At 44.1% G+C, this 7,321-nt stretch overlaps 1 pseudogene; it reads right to left on the bottom strand.

The window, feature by feature from the left end:
- Positions 1-3,366: 3,366 nt before the first annotated feature.
- Positions 3,367-4,187, bottom strand: LOC137319842 (probable G-protein coupled receptor 139; annotated as a pseudogene).
- Between the last annotated feature and the right edge of the window lie 3,134 nt (positions 4,188-7,321).

Genomic DNA, 7,321 nt, shown 5'->3' with positions numbered 1-7,321 from the left:
TAACTCATACTGTGATGTCACACTTCATGCATCATGACATGACGTCACACTTCATACATCATACCGTGATGTCACTTTGCATTCATCATCCCATGCCGTCACACTTCATACATTGTTCGGTGATGTCACGCTTCATACCTCATTCAGTGACGTCACGTTTCATACACCATGCAGTGACGTCACATTTCGTACATGATACCTTCATGTCGCACTTCATAAATTATTCCGTGATGTCATACCTCATACATCTTGCCGTGATGTAACAGTTCATACGTAATTCCGTGATGTTACACCTCATACATCGTATCTTGATGTCACACTTCATCCATCCTACTGTGATGTCACACTTGATGAATGCATCGTACCGTGATGTAACTCATCATACATCATACCATGATGCCCGAGTTCGTGCAACATATCGCTATGTCATATTTCAATACACTCGTGCTGAGACACTTCATGCATATCATGATATCACACTTCATATATCATACCATGATGTCACACTTCATTCACCATTACGTGGTGTCACAATTCATGCAGCATTGCGTGATGTCACACGTCATGCATCATACCTTGATGTCACACTTCATTCATCATACCGTGACGTCACACTTCTTGAACTAAACCGTGATGTCACACTTCATTTATCACACCATGATGCCTTACTCCGGATATCATATCGTGATGTCACTCTTCATGCTCCATATATCATATCGTCATGCCAAACTTCCGACATCATACTGTGGCGTCACACTTCATATACCATATCTTGTTGTCAAATATCATGTGTGATATCGTGATGTCACAGTTCCTGCGCCCTACCATGTGTTCACCGGATGGCTCATTGCAATGTAATTATTTATAGGATACGCAGATGTTTACTGGACGATCCCTGGGAATAAAAGTGTTTACTGGACACCAGGTGCATACGTAAGTGTTTGCCTAATGTTCCCTTGGGAATTAAGTGTTTACCATATGGACCCTGCATCTGTGGATATGGTTCTTAACGAATAGTTTGTGTCTGTCTTCACAAAAGAAGGGGATGAAGCAGAGGTTGTAGTTCAGGAGGAGAAGTGTGAAATATTGAATGGGATAATCATAGTAAGAGTGGAAGTATTAAGGGGTTCAGCATCATTGAAAGTAGATAAATCGCCAGGCCCGGATGAAATGTATCCCAGGCTTCTAAAATAAGCAAGGCAGGAAATAGCGGAGGCTCTGACCATCATTTTCCGATCCTCCCTGGCTGGAGGCGTGGTGTCAGAGGATTGGAACACTGTACCATTGTTTAAAAAGGGAGAAAAGGATACACCTAATAATTACATGCCAGTCAGTCTAATGTCGGTGGTGGGCAAATTATTGGAATGAATTATGAGGGACAGTATAAATCGTCATTTAGAAAGGCACGGATTAATCAAGGACTGTCAGCATGGATTAGTTATGGGAAGGTCGTGTCTGACCAACTCGATTGACTTATTTGAGGAGGTGAAAGGAGAGTATATGTGGGTAGTGGGGTTGATGTAGTCTACATGGAGTTTAGCAAGGCTTTTGACAAGGTGCAACATGGCAGACTGGTCAGCAAAGTAAAAGCCCACGGGATCGAAAAGAAAGTGGCAAATTGGATCCAAAATTGGCTTAGTGGCAAGGAAGCAATTGCTAATGGTCGACGGGTGTTTTTGTGACTGGAAGGCTGTTTCCAGTGGGGTTCTGCAGGGCTCAGTACTGGTCCCTGGCTTTCTGTGGTACACATTAATGATTTCGACCTTAGTGTATGGAGCATGATTAAGAAGTTTGCAGATGATCCAAAAATTGGCCGTGTAGTTAGTAGTGAGGATGAAAGCTGTAGACTGCAGGAAGATATCAATGGAATCCTCAGGTGGGCAGAAAAGTGGCAAATGGAATTAAATCCGGAGAAGTGTGAAATTATGCATTTGGGGAGGGCAAACGAGGCAAGGAAGTACACAATCAATGGTGGGGGGGATACTGAAAGGTGTAGAGGAAGATAGGGACCTTGGAGTGCATGTCCACTGATCCCTGAAGGTAGCAGGACAGGTAGACAAGGTGGTTAAGAAGGCACAAGGGATACTTTCCTTTATTAGCTGAGGCATAGACTATAAGAGCGGGGAGGTTATGCTAGAACTGTATGAAACACAGGTTAGGCCACAGCTTGAGTACTGCGTCCAGTTCTGGTCACCACATTATAGGAAAGATGTGATTGCAGAAGAGAGGGTACAGAAGGGATTCAAGAGGATGTTGCCAGGACTGGAGAATTTCAGCCAAGAGGAGGAAAGATTGGATAGGCTGGGGTTGGTCTCCTTGGAACAGAGGAGGCTGAGGTGTGATTTAATTGAGTTATACAAAATTATGAAGGACCGAGATAGAGTGGATTTGGAGGACCTGTTTCCCTTAGCACAGAGGTCAATAACGAGGGGTCATAGATTTCAAGTAATTGGTAGAAGGAGGGTGGTGGGGGTCAGGAACTCACCATCTGAAAGGGTGGGAGAGGCAGAAACACTCATCGCATTTAAAAAGTACTTGGATATGTACTTGATGTGCCATAGCCTAAAAGACTACAGGCCAAGTGCCAGAAAGTGGGATTAGGTTGGGTAGCTTTTTCGACCGGCACAGATATGAGGGGCCAAATGACCTCCTTCTGTACCGTAAATGTTCTATATTTCAATGTAAGTATACACCATATGGTCGCTGGAAATGTATTTGTTTGCTGGACGGTCCCTTTGAATGTAAGTGTTTACCGTAATGTCCCTGGGAATGTAAGTGCTTACCTGATGGTCCCTGGGAATGTAAGTGCTTACCTGATGGTCCCTGGGAATGTTAGTGCTGACCTGATGGTCCCTGGGAATGTAAGTGCTTACCTGATGGTCCCTGGGAATGTTAGTGCTTACCTGATGGTCCCTGGGAATGTAAGTGCTTACCTGATGGTCCCTGGGAATGTTCGTGCTTACCTGATGGTCCCTGGGAATGTTAGTGCTTACCTGATGATTCCTGGGAATGCACGTTTTTATTGACAGTGCCTGGGGATGTAAGTATTTACCGGATTTCCCTTGGAAAGGTATCTCTTTACCAGACTGATCCTGGGAATATAATTGTTCAGTGGCTGTTCTGTGGGAATGTAAGTTTTTATCGGATGGTCCCTGGGAATGTCCTCCGACTCGGACCTCCGACAATTCACCTTAGAATGTTCGTCGGCAGATTATTCCACCATCCCGGTTCAGATTTGCGACTCATTCTCTCCAGAGTACAGATTATCGGCCACTCTGGGATCTCCAATTACACCGGGGAGAGTGGATTGGACATCATATTGGATAGCGCTGTTTTCGATTTCGGAAAAGCCTGCAGCTCTTTCAGTTATTTAAATGATTTAATAATTACAGTAAAAGGATATTTCGCCACTTTCTTCAACTGCTCTCTGAACTTAGTCTGGGTCACGGCATTAATGCAAGTGTTTGTGCAGCAACTCAGAAGGTGAAGCATAAATCCTATTTCTTGTATATATCCAAGAAGAGATCCAACATCACCGAGAAAATGCCACATCCGATTCCACAAGGAATGTACCCTAAACATCGCCCATAACAGTATGAAATTCCCTGAGATAACAAACAGTAAAATCATTGATTTCTTGCGGTTCTCCATCACTGGGTCACTGGAACTCTCCCCACTGCTGTGGCACCGGATTCTCCTGCGGGCTCTGCTGGCCACTAAAATGTGTCTGATGGTGAAAACTTGAGCAGCAGAATCAGAACAAATGGGACACCCGGGGTTAGAATATGATGAAGGATTTCGATTACTGTCCACAATTGTGAATCAGTCACTTCGAGTGTTACATAGCAAAACCATGAATTATTATTAAGTTGATATTTACTTGTTAACATAAAGTACCAGAAAGTGTTCTTCAAACAGCTCAGTACAGTCACTGTTCCCAGAACCACAGCCGCCGTTCTCTTGGTGCAATATTTAGTTTTCAGCTTCTGGCAACAAATGGCCACAAATCGATCGAAGGTGAAAGTGACGGTGAACCAGACCGAACAGTCTGTGGCTGCATAAAGCAGGACGGCGTGGATATTACACACGAGGATTGACCGCAGGAAAAGAAACTGCTCCCAATAAACAATGTGAATGTGCCTCAATATCAGATCAGTGATAACGACCAGTAGATCCGCCGCTGCCATGGACACCAGGTAACGAGTGACACATTTGGAGAGTCCGCACTTCCCCCGAGACAGGATCACAATCGTCACTAAGTTAATTGTGAGTAAGGGAAATAAACAGGGAAATTATACTTCAGCCTTGGAGCAAACGCAGTGATTTGTTGGAGTTCGGGGTGAACTCTGCAACTCATTAACGACATCCAATAATAGAATCTAATTCTATTACCTGTGGAGGTGAATAGAGGGTTTATTATAAAAATAATTGGCAATACATTGTGGAATTAATAAATAAATGGGAATAAATACAATATGAACAGTCACAGGTGTAAGATCAATGGATGATTCAATGATGGTTCTACCTGTAACCTTCAGATAAAAGTACCGTCCGACGGAACAGGGTCACAAAGGACCAGAATCTCACAGGAACCCTCCGTGTCCCGGGATCAATCAGAATTTGCACCGTGGCGATTCGTTTCTGTGCCCCTGTGTTAGGGGGTGGGAAATCCCGCCCGTGTTTCTGCTCCTGGTTCGAATATTAACGTGGTTGCATTGTACTTCGAACTGAAATGAAAGCAAGTGAAAAAATGCAATAATTAAAGGTAATTGTATTTAAAATGCACGAATGTAATATGCAAATAGGAGATGAAAAATACAAGTGCATTTCAGTTATAAAGATAACTAGACTGTAAGAAATCATTTGAAGATTGAGTTTTCTACATTTTTGTTGAAATACACAAATTGTAGCAAATTGGAAGGAAGGTTTTCCAAATAATGTTACAAAAACATCAATAAGAATGGGCCATGTCTTAAAATCAGTTGAAGCAACTAACCATGTAACGACCCACTAAATGAATAGATTAGCATCGAAATCAGACGATTTGTCCAACAGGCAAAGTGGCCAGTGATTGGTTTTGTAATGTATGTGAACAGAAATGGAAGAGACTTATCCTTGTACTTTTACATCTGTTGCTTTCCGACTCGTGCAGAGAACATTATATAAGAAAATATCAAAAGATATTCATAGAACCATGGAACCATTGAAAATATACAGCACAGAAGGGGGCCTTTGAGCCCGACGTGTCCGCACCGGCTCGAAGAACAACCAGGTGCCCATTCTAATCCCACCTTCCAGCACCCGATCCAGAGCCCGGCAGCTTACTGCACTTTAGGTGCAGGTCCAGGTGCTTTTTAAAAGAGTTGAGGGTCCCTGTCTCCACCACCAATTCGGGCAGCGAATTCCATACACCCAACACCCTCTGGGTAAAAAAGATTTTCCTCATGTCCCCTCTAATCCTTCCGCCAATCAGCATAAATCAATGTCCACTTGTTCTTGAAATCTCCACTCGGGGAAACAGGTACTTCCTGTCGACTCTATCTATGCCCCTCATAATTTTGTTTACCTCAATCAAGTCTCCCCTCAACCTCCTCTGCTCCAAGCAAAACAACCACAGCCTATCCAATCCCTCCTCGTAGCTGCAATTTTCAAACCCTGGCAGCTACGAGGAGGTAGTAATCTCAGGATTGCTACCAGTGCCACGGGCTAGTCAGAGTAGGAATGACAGGATAGCTAAGATGAATACGTGGCTTGAGAGATGGTGCAAGAGGGAGGGATTCAAATTCCTGGGCCATTGGAACCGGTTCTGGGGGAGGTGGGACCAGTACAAATTGGACGGTCTGCATCTGGGCAGGACTGGAACCAATGTCCTAGGGGGAGTGTTTGCTAGTGCTGTTGGGGAGGGTTTAAACTAATGTGGCAGGGGGATGGGAACCGATGCAGGAAGTCAGTGGGAAATAAAGTGGTGACAGAAACAAAAGGCAGTAAGGGAGAGTGTACAGAACATGACCGGACAGATGGTCTGAGAAAGCAGGGCAAAGACCAAGGGAAGACTAGATTAAACTGCATTTATTTCAATGCAAGAAGTCTGATGGGCAAGGCAGATGAACTCAGGGCATGGATGGGTACATGGGACTGGGATGTTATAGCTATTACTGAAACATGGCTAAGGGAGGGGCAGGACTGGCAGCTCAATGTTCCAGGGTACAGATGCTATAGGAAAGATAGAGCAGGAGGTAAGAGAGGAGGGGGAGTTGCGTTCTTGATTAGGGAGAACATCACGGCAGTAGTGAGAGGGGATATATCCGAGGGTTCGCCCACTGAGTCCATATGGGTAGAACTGAAAAATAAGAAGGGAGAGATCACTTTGATAGGATTGTACTACAGACCCCCAAATAGTCAACGGGAAATTGAGGAGCAAATATGTAAGGAGATTACAGACAGCTGCAAGAAAAATAGGGTGGTAATAGTAGTGGACTTTAACTTTCCCAACATTGACTGGGACAGCCATAGCATTAGGGGCTTGGATGGAGAGAAATTTGTTGAGTGTATTCAGGAGGAATTTCTCATTCAGTATGTGGATGGCCCGACTAGAGAGGGGGCAAAACTTGACCTCCTCTTGGGAAATAAGGAAGGGCAGGTGACAGAAGTGTTAGTGAGGGATCACTTTGGGACCAGTGATCATAATTCCATTAGTTTTAAGATAGCTATGGAGAAGGATAGGTCTGGCCCAAAAGTTAAAATTCTAAATTGGGGAAAGGCCAATTTTGATGGTATTAGACAGGAACTTTCAGAAGTTGATTGGGAGAGTCTGTTGGCAGGCAAAGGGACGTCTGGTAAGTGGGAGGCTTTCAAAAGTGTGTTAACCAGGGTTCAGTGTAAGCACATTCCTTATAAAGTGAAGGGCAAGGCTGGTAGAAGTAGGGAACCTTGGATGACTCGGGAGATTGAGGCACTAGTCAAAAATAAGAAGGAGGCATATGACATGCATAGGCAGCTGGGATCAAGTGGATCCCTTGAAGAGTATAGAGATTGCCGGAGTAGAGTTAAGAGAGAAATCAGGAGGGCAAAAAGGGGATATGAGATTGCTTTGGCAGATCAGGCAAAGGTGAATCCAAAGAGCTTCTACAAATACATAAAGGGCAAAAGGGTAACTAGGGAGAGAGTAGGGCCTCTTAAGGATCAACAAGGTCATCTATGTGCGGAACCACAAGAGATGGGTGAGATCCTGAATGAATATTTCACATCGGTATTTACGGTTGAGAAAGGCATGGATGTTAGGGAACTTGGGGAAATAAATAGTGATGTCTTGAGGAGTGTA

Source organism: Heptranchias perlo, unplaced genomic scaffold (assembly GCF_035084215.1).
Source record: "Heptranchias perlo isolate sHepPer1 unplaced genomic scaffold, sHepPer1.hap1 HAP1_SCAFFOLD_90, whole genome shotgun sequence".
NCBI lineage: Eukaryota > Metazoa > Chordata > Chondrichthyes > Hexanchiformes > Hexanchidae > Heptranchias > Heptranchias perlo.
Note: the sequence above shows the minus strand (reverse complement) of the source record. Positions and strands in the feature narration are given on the sequence as shown.